This window comes from Mus caroli, chromosome 1 (assembly GCF_900094665.2).
Source record: "Mus caroli chromosome 1, CAROLI_EIJ_v1.1, whole genome shotgun sequence".
In the NCBI taxonomy this organism is placed as follows: Eukaryota; Metazoa; Chordata; class Mammalia; order Rodentia; family Muridae; genus Mus; species Mus caroli.
Window position 1 is genome coordinate 22,762,379 of NC_034570.1, and position 13,008 is coordinate 22,775,386.

Sequence of the window (13,008 nt, forward strand, 5' to 3'; positions counted from 1 at the left end):
AAGAGAGGCCCATTGGACTTGCAAACTTTATATGCCCCAATATAGGGGAATGCCAGGGCCAAAAGAATGGGAATGGGTGGGTAGGGAAGCGGGGGGCGCTATGGGGGACTTTTGGGATAGCATTGGAAATGTAATTGTGGAAAATATGTAATAAAAATATTAAAAATCAAAAAAAAATTACTGCCATTCCAATATGAGTATTTTCTGATCTGGGATGTCAGTCCTTGGTGACAGTTTAATAATCAAGGAATAAATTAAATTCCAGGAAAAAAAATAAAAAAATAAATAAATACCAAATTTCTTTTAAAACAAATATCTTCCCAAGTGAATTATATGTGTAGGTAAATGTACATGCATATATATATATATATATATATATATATATATATTCATTATTTTATAATACCCCACTACTTTGAAATCCTTAAACTGAAGTGCCTTAAGTAGATATCATGGCTGTGTGATGCAGAAGATATGCTCAAGAACTGGGGAGATACAGATGTTATATAGATTCAAAAATATCATTGTTCATAATAGCCTTTTGATTTGGCATTCTATTGCTCTAGCTTCTGAACACTACAATATTTTAGGTGTTCTATAATTGTAAATTAAATCACTAAAATGAATAGGATTTTTACCTAGCATATTCTCAGCATTGCATGAAATAACCAATGTGTGGTCTGTGACCGGAGGAGTTTGCATGCTACTCTCTGAGTTTACTATGATAAAACTTAATATCAAAAGTTCTAAACGACAGTGAAAATAATTATTTCATGTGCATGTTAGTTTCAAGACAAGAAAATATATTAAAAATTAGGAATAACTTCTTGAGGTCTGGCAAAGGGAAGGTATGTTACTGTAAAAATAAAATTCTCCTGAAATTTACTAAATGCAACTCAATAACATTGTAAACTACATTTCACTGACTTCCAGAGTATTTCTGTGGCCAAAGTGTAGTTTCCTCTTCAGTTCATCATTAGTTTCTCAGCCCCTAATGGACACTAGACACAAAGGTTTACTTACTTCTTCCACTTGGCTCCAAATGATTACTACAGCCCAGGGTCTCGCAGTTTTCCAAAGATTATCCCTTTTCATATTGCACTGACTTTTCAAAATAAATCATTCATAAGAACCACTTTATTTCTCTTCAGATAATAAAGTAGGAATTTCACCACAGAAGGAAAAAGACACATTTTTCTGATTTCTTAAATTCAAATGATAGGCTCTGTGGGTGCTGCTGCCACAGAATGGTTGGTTTAAAATGATTTTTTCCTTGATGTGGTGCAAAGCCCAGGGATAAAGTCTCCTTACACAGTTGCCATGGTAACATGCATGCATCACCTGTATTCCTTACACTTAATTTTTTTTTGTGATGTCTTCTATAAGGATTTCTTTTTTTTTTAATCTTTTAAAAACTGTGCTTTATTTTACCAAAATTAATCAACCTCAGATTACAAGATTAAGTAATTGTAAAATGCACATTTGAAAAATATTACCTATAGAGTTTTTTGAGAACTATGTGAAAGAATTATGCAAGTTCTAGCCTTTAAGATGTCTACGTTAAATAAATATTTTACTTAAAACTACATGTGGTGACTCCCTTAATTTCATTCCCTTTGTATAAACATATTTGATGTGAGGGGGGATGTGTTGCTTTAGGTAGGAATAACTTCCCGAATTATCCTTTTCTGCCATTTACATTTCCTAGTGCAGAAACTTCACTTTTTTTGCATAATACCTTTTGTGAGGGAAACACTTAGCATGACTTTTGGAAAAGTTAATGGTAGATGTATTGAACTTTCACCAGTCATCTAGAACTGCTTTGGGATAAGACATAGACTCATCTCCCAAGTTCTGTTCTCACCAAGCAATCCAGAAACATCTTAAGAATGTAAGAATTTGGAGGCCAACCACCCTTGCTCAGTTTTTGAAAGTTTAAAAGACCATTCTTCGTACCAGCATGCTGTGCGGTTGGCTGAGGCACCATGAACAACCAAACGACTCATCAACTCCTAAGGGTTCCTGATCCCATTTTTCTCTTCCACGAGCGTGTATGCTTATGGAGAGTTTTCCAACAAACTTCTGCATGCGATGCTTTAACCTCACAATATGCCTTTTATAAACAGGGATGGCTGTAATGTAGAAAAATAATTTTCATTTTCTCCTGACAATGTGAAGTAGTAACTGGTATTTGGAATTCAGGTCTGAAGAGGTAGCTTTAGTGATTTTATCCTAAATTCCATATATTTACTGCAACACTAGTAATTTTTTAATTCCAGATAGATTAGATATCAACCTGATCCTTTATGATTCCTAAGATGGAGGTACCATTTTTTGTATTAAAACTGCATCTGTCTTCCAACAACCCGCCAATTACCCATGGCATTGAGTATGACTAAGTTTTAAAGTTTTATCCTAAAGCTGTAACACAACAATTTATTAAACCCCAATTCAGCAATTCATGGTGCACTGGTCTACAAGATAAAACATGTTGCTCATATTCTTGTTTATATAACCAATAAAGCTCATTACTATTGTTTTTAAAGTAGAGAGGGACTTCACAAGAAGACCAACAGAGTGAACTACTTTGGACCACTGGGAGCTCTCAAAGATTGAGCCACCAACCAAAGAGCATGCATGGGCTGGACTGAGATACTCAACACAAATGTAACAGATATGAAGCTTAGTTTTCATGTGGGTTCTCCAGTAACTGGAGAGGGACTGGTCCCCAAAGCTGTAGCCTGACTGTAATCCCATTCCCCAACAGGACTGCATTGTGGAGCCTCAGTGGGAGAGGGTGCACCTTTCCCTGCAGAGACTTAAAGTGCCAAGGTGGAAGGATACCAAAGAGAGGGCCTCTACCCTCTCAGAGGATAAGGGGATGGGGAGTAGAATAGGGACTACATGAGGGTGTAAATAGTGTTGGTAGCATTTTGGATGTAAACAAATGAACAAAAAACAAGTAAATGTTATAGGATCTAAAATAATATTTTCTTTACACTCAGAGTTTGTAAATTTAGCATATCAATTTATACCATTAAACAGTTTCTTGAGCTGTCCAAGTTACTAGTTTGGCTTAATCACGTTTTCTTGTTTTGTGCCGACTGATAACCTAGAGAAGATGGATGGAATACTAAACTATAAGAATTTTGTAGACAGAATCCAATATGCTTTACAAACCCAAGACAGACTTGTGACAACCATCAATTTTTCTGAGTAGCTTTGTTTTAATTTGATGAAACCATGATTAAATTTTATTTTGCATAAACCTTCTTTCCACTCCAAATGAAGATAAATGCCTTGCAGGAAATTGGCTTTGGGTACAATAATTCCAGATTTACAATTAACTTCCTCATTCAGGCAAGATAAACAACACTATTTGTATATTGCATTGTTTTCTCATTCCCATATCACCCAGCCTTCCTTAAATAAAAGTAAGTATGCTTGATTTCTCCAGGAAGGAAGACAGTTTCTATTACCCTGAGTTCTTAATTTTTCTGTACCATCCAGTGGAATATTTGTAATAGTTATAGTTTTGGACTTGAATGAATGATCTAAGTCTATTGTCAGACAAAGTTAAAGAATAATTAACAATTAGCAAATAGGTAGGCAGACAGAAAAATGGTAGTTTGTAAAATAATATCAAATTTGAGTTCCATAATATTCAGCATAGAAATCACTCTGGAAGCCCCAGTAAAAAAAAACAGCCAGAGGCCCTAGAAAAAGGGATCCCAGGCAAAGCAGTGCCTCCATCCAAGTCCCTGTGAGGCCTCCAAGTAAAAATTCAAATAGAGATGTATCATCAAATTAGGCATTCATCATACTTATCACATGAGGTGGGGTATGCTAAAAATCTCAGGCAGTCAACTATAGTTCCCTTTTGAACAGTTTATGGCTAGACACTCATGGCTGAAACCCCTGCTTCTCTTTCCCACCATATGCATTTTTATGCCCTGGAATAAATAGTAATCACCTTGGTTGATGAGCCTCTACTTCATAGCTACTTGTTATGCATGCGCTCTTTGCTTTTCTTTCCCATCTGGTATCAGCATTGGCTGGGAGTTAGCCAACTAAGAAAGAAGACAAGGGGGAAAACTGGGAAATCAAAAGTTATCTTCATTTATTTTTATATAAAGCATCAGCGATTCTTCCAAAAAAAAGCTCTTACGGGCAATAAACACTTTCCTATTAAGCTGAATAGCAGAGTAACGAGTTAACAGATCAGCCAATAGGCCTCTTATGTGCAACCAAAAAGTATACTAAAAATATATTATGGAAACAATTAATATACAACAGTATCAGAAAAAACCTTTAATTAAACATGACAAATAAAGCAAAAAACTTCTACAATGAAAAGTTTAAGTTACATTAAAAAATAATGGACATGCAGAAATTCAAAATGTTTCACATCTCTCGAATTAGTAAGATATTCTGAAAATAGTTATCTTACCAAAATCAGTCTACACATTCATAGTTGTCAGCATCAAATTCAAATGCATTGTTTCAGAAGATAATTACAAGAAAACAATAATTTCAAATTTTATATCTTGAACAAACAGAAAATAATATAGGCATTATGTTTTAGATTTTAAGTTATACTTGACAAACTGGACTGCTACATGCAGAGGAATGAGATTTGATCCTTACCTTTCAACTCTATAAAATTCAGCTCTAAATGGCTCAAAGATCCTCAATGTAAGACTCTTTCTCCACACCTATGGCGGTTCTCATTATCTCTTTCTTGTTTCTAATGTCCAACATGGCAGAGATAGGATGCTATCTCATTGCCCTTTCCATTTTTGTTTGACTGGTTTATTATCAATGTGAGCATCTTTCCATTCACTATTTGCTCTTATAGTATAAGTGCCTAAATCATCTTTCTGATTTTCATGTGGTAATCCTTAGTTTCTCTTTTGTCAATAAGTAATGAGTTCCTCATACTTTAATTATTCTCTTATGACATGTGTGGATTTTTTTTCTTCCTTCTACAAGTGGAGTTTTGATTTTGCTCAGTTAATGCCACTGTTTAAAGTGGAGATACTCTGCTCTTGCTCGGCCTCTGGATCTGGAGCTCAGCTGATGACCTCAATGGAGCTTAGGCAGTTTCTTCAGTCTGCTTGTAAGAGCTTGATTTGATAATTCTATCTCACTTAACTCTAAAACTGATCCACATTCTTCTGCTAGATGTTTTGAGCACATATGCTTTGAAAGATTCTGTCTGCTGCTTATCCTATCTCTTAATATTTCTTCATTTGATTGCTATAAACATACTAAACAAAGTTACTCAATACTGAATGCATAGCATCACAGATCTTTCCTAAAGTCACCAGAAACAGCTGTGAAGAAACTATTATTTTTGAATTAACAACGATTACAAATTTGTTTGAGTTAAAGAAAGTGTCATAGAGGTTCCATACAAGGATAAAGGTGTAATATTTAAATCATGAAAAACATATTTAGTTTCTCACAGATTTAATATATTGGCTGTTTAAAAACCCTTCTGGCCCTTTCACTAATGCATAGCTTATATGATTTCTATATAGTTGCAATATCACCATGTTATACAATGGTCCCTTAATTTTATTTTGTTATCTGTTTTGTGGTCACTTCTGAAAGTATCAGTAAGTACAATTAAATGTTCAATGTGTTTTGATCTGCAAATTTTCAGTGTATGAGGGTCTATTTTGAATTCTTGCATAGGGATATTGCACTTTTTCAACACCATCTAGTAAGAAATCTGTTTATTAGTTTTATCATTGTTCATAATGCCAGAGAGAGAGAGAGACAGAGAGAGACAGAGAGACAGAGAGACAGAGAGACAGAGACAGAGACAGAGAGACAGAGAGAGAGAGAGAGAGAGAGAGAGAGAGAGAGAGAGAGAGAGAGAGGTGGGAAGGAGAATGACATTCTCATTATGNAGAGAGAGAAAGAGAGACAGACACAGAGAGATGGAGAGGTGGGAAGGAGAATGACATTCTCATTATGTATCTTTGACTATATCAGAAGTTTGTGTATAGATTTCAAAGATGGCTTTGATACCACAGAAAACAACTGGTCCTTGATTTCTATGACTCAAACTAAAGGTTTCTAGTTTCACTGCCTGATGAGTTCAATATATTTTATTTCATCCTCTTACGTTCTTCTATTAAAATAGTTTATCAGGCAGAGTATTCTGATTTTGGTTTCTTCATTGGAGAGAACTGATTTTTCATTTACTAGTGATTATCATACAAAGATAGGTTCTGGGTTAGAGATGGGACCATTTCCTCCTGCAGTAAATGGGAGCAGATAGATCAACAGAAGGACAATGTATAGAAAGAGACAGACTGTAACACTCTAACTCAATGTCCCCATCTGAGAGATACAGCAACCATGGAGAAGAGGGGGCATAATGATTGTTAAGAGCCAAAGGGCTTCAAGAACGCTGAGGAAACATGGCCTTTTAATGGAGCAGAGAGGATACATATAAACTCATTGAAATCAGCAGCATATACAGGAGCTCAAATGTCTGCCCTAGATCGGGTCCTTCAATACATTAAAAGATGAATGTATTGTTTTTATTTTGTTTTGCTTTATTTTTTTGGATACAGCTAATGCACACCAAATGTTCAATTATCCTTGGACAATTTGTCAGTAAAATATACCTTGTTGTTTCAAAACCAGAAATTTCACTTGTATTGCTCAAATATATGTACACAAACTTTTGGAACATAATCATGTAATGCTCTCGTGTATATATTTTAAGTAGTCAAGTTTTTGTTAATTTACATTTGAACTATACAATTGGTGACATATTCTTGTCTTACTATGTAATTTCCATACTTCTTGAGATTTAATCTTCCATATTTTTCCAGTTTACTTATATGAAAGTGATATTTTTTTAAAATACATTTTATTTTATGTTATTTCATCTTTTTTTGTATCATGTAAATCTGTGCAACTACTGAGCTCCACTCAAATCTGGGTGATTCTACAATGAAAACCCTCAGGACATGAGCACAGACCAGCCTCAGGTTACTGAGTTGCCTATAATCTTATCATTCTGAATTCTATCATAGCAATTTCAGTTTGAAAAGAGAATATTAGTAATTGCTAACAATTTTCCTATTTCTATTAATTCACAAATTTCTGTGAGGAGGCTTTTTTGAAATTATAATCTCCTTCCAAACAAGTTTATTATTATTGTTTATCTTTAAAAATATTCAGAAATAGCTCTATAACTTTCCTAAACTGTTCGCTTTCTAAATGTCATAGAAACACTAGATCACAATGCTTTATAATGTGATTAACTAGTCAAATAAACACATAAACTTTCAATAATAATAAAGCATTGTACAGATGTAATATTTTTAATTTTGAGTTATTAGTTATGTATGTATGGTGATATCTGGTAAAGAAACAAAATCTGAATTCAAGTATCCAGCCTGAACTCATCTTTTTTAGATGCTAACTATTGGTAATAGAAATGCTGTTCATGACAGTGAATTGATTTTTTTTAAATAACTGTGCATGAGAGAGAGAGAGAGAGAGAGAGAGAGAGAGAGAGAGAGAGAGAGAGAGAAGATAGACATAGAGATATATAGAGATGGAAGAAGAAAGGATGCAAGACAGACTATGTCAAATAAACTGTTATCAGTATATCACACATACACATATATAATATATATATATATACACACATATATATGTGTGTATGTATATATGCATGTGATATTTTCTAAATCTGTATGTAAAGCCAGTTTAGTAATTGAATAAAATATACATCTTCACTTACTGTAAAATCAAGTTGCCTAAACATATTATTGGAAAATATGAGTAGGAAACACAGAAGACCTTTGTAATTGCCAGACATTTGAGCTAAGGAAATCAGTGAATGTATATTAATAGATAATCATAAGCTTACAAAAACCATTAAGAGATGTGTGGGACTTTTTGTTTCCTTGCTTTCTTTTTTCCTTTTTTTTTTTTTACCTTGATTGCATAGTTTTGAGAGCTTGATTACATGAAATTGGTATATGATTATGTCATGTCAAAATGTTTTGGGTTTTATATAGTTTTGTTTATAAAACAGTGAAATAAACATAAATGAAGTAACACATAAACACATTCGAATACATTCCCACAGTTTGGCATTCAAACATGTAGCTCATATCTGAACTTTAAATCTCACAATTACTTCCAGTGCATTTAAACACGGACAGTATCATTTGTAAATGCCAAAACCATCTATGGCATGAGTTATCTGAATGTATGTTTGTTTGTTAATTCATTTATGTCTATTTTTCTGTTTTATACAGAAAACCATAACAAAAATAAAATTGAGTAAATGAGAGGAAGTAACCATACTCAATAAAAAATCAGCAGGAATAGGAAACTGTCATTTATACTTAAACACAAAACTTCTTTGCAATTATATTTAAAGGAATCTCTCTCTCTCTCTGTCTCTCTCTCTCTCTCTCTCTCTCTCTCTCTCTCTCATGTGTGTCTGTCTGTGTGTATAAACATCTTTTAAGTTCATGAAAATTTAAAACCAACCTAGAACCCTATGGGGCACAGAATCAGGAGGATACAAATGGGATACAAATGGTCTCTGTGACAGAACAGTTATCTGGAAGCAAAGAGGAGCCTGTAAGAAGAGTGTGGGTGAAACTAAACATTCCAGGTGACTAAGCATGAAGGTTGGAGAAATGGCATCAACAGAAATCAAATGTCATCTCTCCAAGAAGTGGCTACCGAATGCCTAGGAATAAGGGACTTGTTAGTTTTGTTCAAAAATGAACATGTCAGCAGAAAATGACTCCTGTGCATGTGGGTTTAACGTTTTAAATGAAGCTTTATATATAGTTATACATACATGGTTATTTCTATTACATTCTTTCTAAATATACATGTAAGACATATTTAAAGTTTATAAATTATTCATTTTGATATATATGTATATATAAATAATATTTGCAAAATTATTTATGCTTATTTGGATATATATTTACAGAGACACTGAGATATACTGAGGACCTGAGCTTAATCTTCAAACCAAAATAAATGTGGATATAGACAGCCTACACAATAAACTTTTCCTCTGACTTCCATGACCACACTGTGACACAGAGACTCACACACACCAAGCACAAAGATGCCCAATACATTTTGGACAATGAAAGATTTAGGGTGGAATGAGAAAAAAGACAGTGAAAATATAATGAAATTTAAAAAGCAAATGATAAAATCTAAGTGATCTTTGAGAATGCATATTATATTTCCACTATAAATTTTGACCAGAGATATGGTCAATTTGGGAATTTCTGATGTATATTTTGAATTCTCTTAATAGTAAAATGAATCCAATGATCCTTTCTCCATTCCTGTGTATTCTTCAAGGACAATTTTATTAAAAAGACATTGAGAATGCATCTTACATCATTTTCTATTTTATGAGTTGTCCAGGAAGAGATCTTTCATGATGAAAGCCTATCTGTGGGGAACTTATGAGGCATGGTGTTTTCAGAAAAGAATTAATTAAATTAGAAATCCCCTTATTAAAATATCTCAAAGCTTCATTAACTCAATAGTATGATGTGTTAATCGGATTAATTGAGAGTTATCTTTGTCTATGGACCTAATACCATCCTACTCATTACAAATGCTTCAGAAGTCTGTGTATCTCATGAAATCACAAAGGAAATGGTATATCACAATATTCTTTCTTTTCAAAGAAGAGTTCATTTTGAGGCTGGTATTATTTACTACTACATATCTGATATCAATCCTACTGTCAGTTTTAATGATAGTTTTACTTTTAAAGTTTTTTATTACTAAGGATTTTTTACAGTGAGATTGCATTACTTTTGTGTTTTAATAAATAATAATTTAAAAATGATAAGATTGAAATGGTAAGAAGATGGTTATTTTAGAGGGTAAAATACTGGATAATATGTGTCTGAAGAACTATTAATTCTCAGACTTAAATTGAGCAAATAAAAATAGAAATAAATGTGCATAATTTATGGATGTTTCAGGAGGGATCTTATAAAATTTGAAATGAACATTTATATAAAGAAGCTTTGATTTTTTTCCCTTTGATGAGTAAGAAGTGTCCTACTTTATCTTTTTTGATAAATTTTGGTTGAAATTCAATTTTATTTGATATTAGAATGGCTAATCAAGCTTGCTTCTTGGGACCATTTCCTTCGAATTTTTTCCATCCTTTTACTCTGAGATGGTGTCTGTTTTTGTCACTGAAGTGCGTTTNCTGTATGCAGCAAAATGCTGGGGCATGTTTACATATCCAGCCTGTTAGTCTATGTCCTTTTTACTGGGGAATTGAGTCCATTGACTTAAGATATTGAGGACCAGTGATTTTTGCTTCCTGTTATTTTTGCTGTTAGAGTTGGAATTTTGCTTGTGTGGTTATCTTCTTTTGGATTTGTTCTGAGAAGATTACTTTCTTGCATTTTCTAAGGTGTATTTTCTTTCCTTGTGTTGGATTTTTCTGTCTATTATCCTTTGTAGGGCTGGATTTGTGGAAAGATATTGTGTAAATTTGGTTTTGTCATGGAATATTTTGGTTTATCCATCTATGGTAATAGATTGTTTTGTTGGGTATAGTAGCCTGGGCTGACATTTGTGTTCTCTCAGGGTCTGTGTGTCTTCAGCCCAGTCCTGGTGAGAAGTCTGATATAATTCTGATAGCTCTGTCTTTATGTTACTTGACTTTTCCCCCTTACTGCTTTTAATATTGTTTCTTTGCTTTGTGCATTTGGTGTTTTGATTATTATGTGACAGAAGGGGTTTCTTTTCTGGTCTGATCTATTTGTGGTTCTGTAGGCTTCTTGTATGTGCATGGGCATCTCTTTATTTAGGTTAGGGAAGTTTTCTTCTATAATTTTTTGAAGATATTTACTGGCCCTTTGAGTTGGGAATCGTTGCTCTCTTCTATACTTATTATCCTTAGGTTTGGTCTTATCATTGTGTCCTGGATTTTCTGGATATATTTTGGATTAGGAGCTGCACCTGCAGCAATATTCAGTGAGGTTGGTATGAATGTTTAGGCCAGGCTATTTCTAATTAAAGCAACCATAATTAGTACTTCCTGACCCTTGGCATTGTGTAGCTTCCATCTACTTAGTTCTATCTTTCCATAATACTCTCACAGCAATAACTCATAGAAGCAGGCAGAGGGAGAATAGGATAGGGGTGTGTGGAGGGGGAACCAGGAAAGGCAATAACATTTGAAATGTAAATTAATGTATTATTCCATAAAAGAATATAATAAAAATGAAGCTTAAACTTAGTAACCTGAAAAGGTATCTGGGTGATATACAAGTTTTAAAATAACTGTTTTAAAGGGAGGTTATAAGGGCAAGAACAGGCATATTGACTAACTGGTTTTGAATGAGAAGGGCAAATGAAGAAGGACTATTGTTATAATCTCAAAAATATGAAAAATAAATTTAAAACCTTTTGAACATTTTTGTGCTTTTTTATTAGATATTTTCTTTATTTACATTTCAAATGCTATCCCGAAAGTTCCCTATACCCTCCCCCCGCCCTGCTCCCCTACCCACTCACTCCCACTTCTTGGCCCTGCTATTCCCCTGTACTAGGGCATATAAAGTTTTCAAGACCAAGGGACCTATCTTCCCAATGATGGCTGACTAGGCCATCTTCTGCTACATATGCAGCTCAAATGCTTATGAAACCTAAAAAAAATGCATAGGCAGTACAAATTTATGCATGCATTTTGAACACTCTGTAGAGGCTTTTCTGAATGATTATTTGATGCACAGACAATGCCACTGAACTGCTCTCAGGGACCTAGCTGCTTCTGTCATGATCAACTGAGCACCACTAGCACATGTCCCAAGTGTGTGCAGTGGAGAGAGGGGGCCCTTCCCTAATCACTCTCCCTCTGTTTTTGTGCTTCTCTATGTCCTCTGTGTTCCCTCACCTTGTTGCCTATTCCCTTCCTTCTCTCTGTATGTCCCCTCTCTCTACCATCATGGCTCTCTCTCTTTTCTGTCTGTCTGTCCACATGTCCATCTGTCTGTATCTACCCCTTCCCCAGGTACTCATTCCTCTCCCCTCCCTCCAAATGACTCTTTTCACCAGATCTGTTGCATGGCATAATTTATCAGGGACACGTATGTTGACATGGGCCTGTTGTGGATACCCTCCTGCTGCATTATATTTCATAATATTTGTGCAATGAGCTCAGGGGTGGGGGTTCTACTTCTGTCTATTCACACTGGGAGCCCACCATCCTGCTACATATGGCAACAGATATATTTTCTGGTCGACATATCACTTCATACTCCATCCAACCCTATGATTGGTGAGTTCTCTCTCTAACTTACCTTAAATGTTTCTCTATTTCCTAGGAGGAGGTTTTGATCTTCTAGGATGCTTTTCTTGCCCCCTTGGCTTCATTGAAAATTTCTGATATCAGGTGAGACATGTCTGCTCATGCTTTGAGTACTGGCCCCTGTCAATTGAATGACAATTTACATGAATAGCTTGTGACTTCTCAGTTCAGGAACTCCTGGGATACTAGGATGTCTCAGTACCAGGCTTGGGACTGCTCCATATATCTTCCATTAGAACTGTTTTCTGGTACGTTTAGCTTCTAAATATGTTAAACCTTGCCTCAATATACCACCAAGCATTTGAGTTCATGAAAATAAATTTCTTTTCCTTATTACTTTTCTTCACTCCAAGCCATGTTTGTTTCTATCTGTTCTCCCTACACATCCTTTACTGCAACAAACACACCTGTTCCCACCCAAGGCTGTTCAGTTCAGATCACCATGGACTAAGGCTGACCTTCAACAACAAAATAAATAATAGAAAGCCAACATTCACGAGGAAACTGAACAAAACTCTTCTCAATGATACCTTCGTCAAGAAATGAATAAAGAAAGAAATTAAGGACTTTTTGGAGTTTAATGAAAATGAAGCCACAACATACCCAAACTTATGGGACACAATGAAAGCATTTCTAAGAGGAAAACT

General features: G+C 34.6%; 1 long non-coding RNA gene across 1 annotated transcript in view; it reads right to left on the bottom strand.

The window, feature by feature from the left end:
• The window catches only part of LOC110301147, a 107,691-nt gene that overhangs the window by 78,465 nt on the left and 16,218 nt on the right, over positions 1–13,008 (bottom strand). Inside the window, exons 2-3 of the long non-coding RNA XR_002378687.1 lie at positions 12,354–12,481; positions 3,974–4,070 (exon numbers count right to left, since the gene is read on the bottom strand). This is a non-coding gene — a long non-coding RNA (uncharacterized LOC110301147). The remainder of the gene's footprint in view (positions 1–3,973; positions 4,071–12,353; positions 12,482–13,008) is intronic.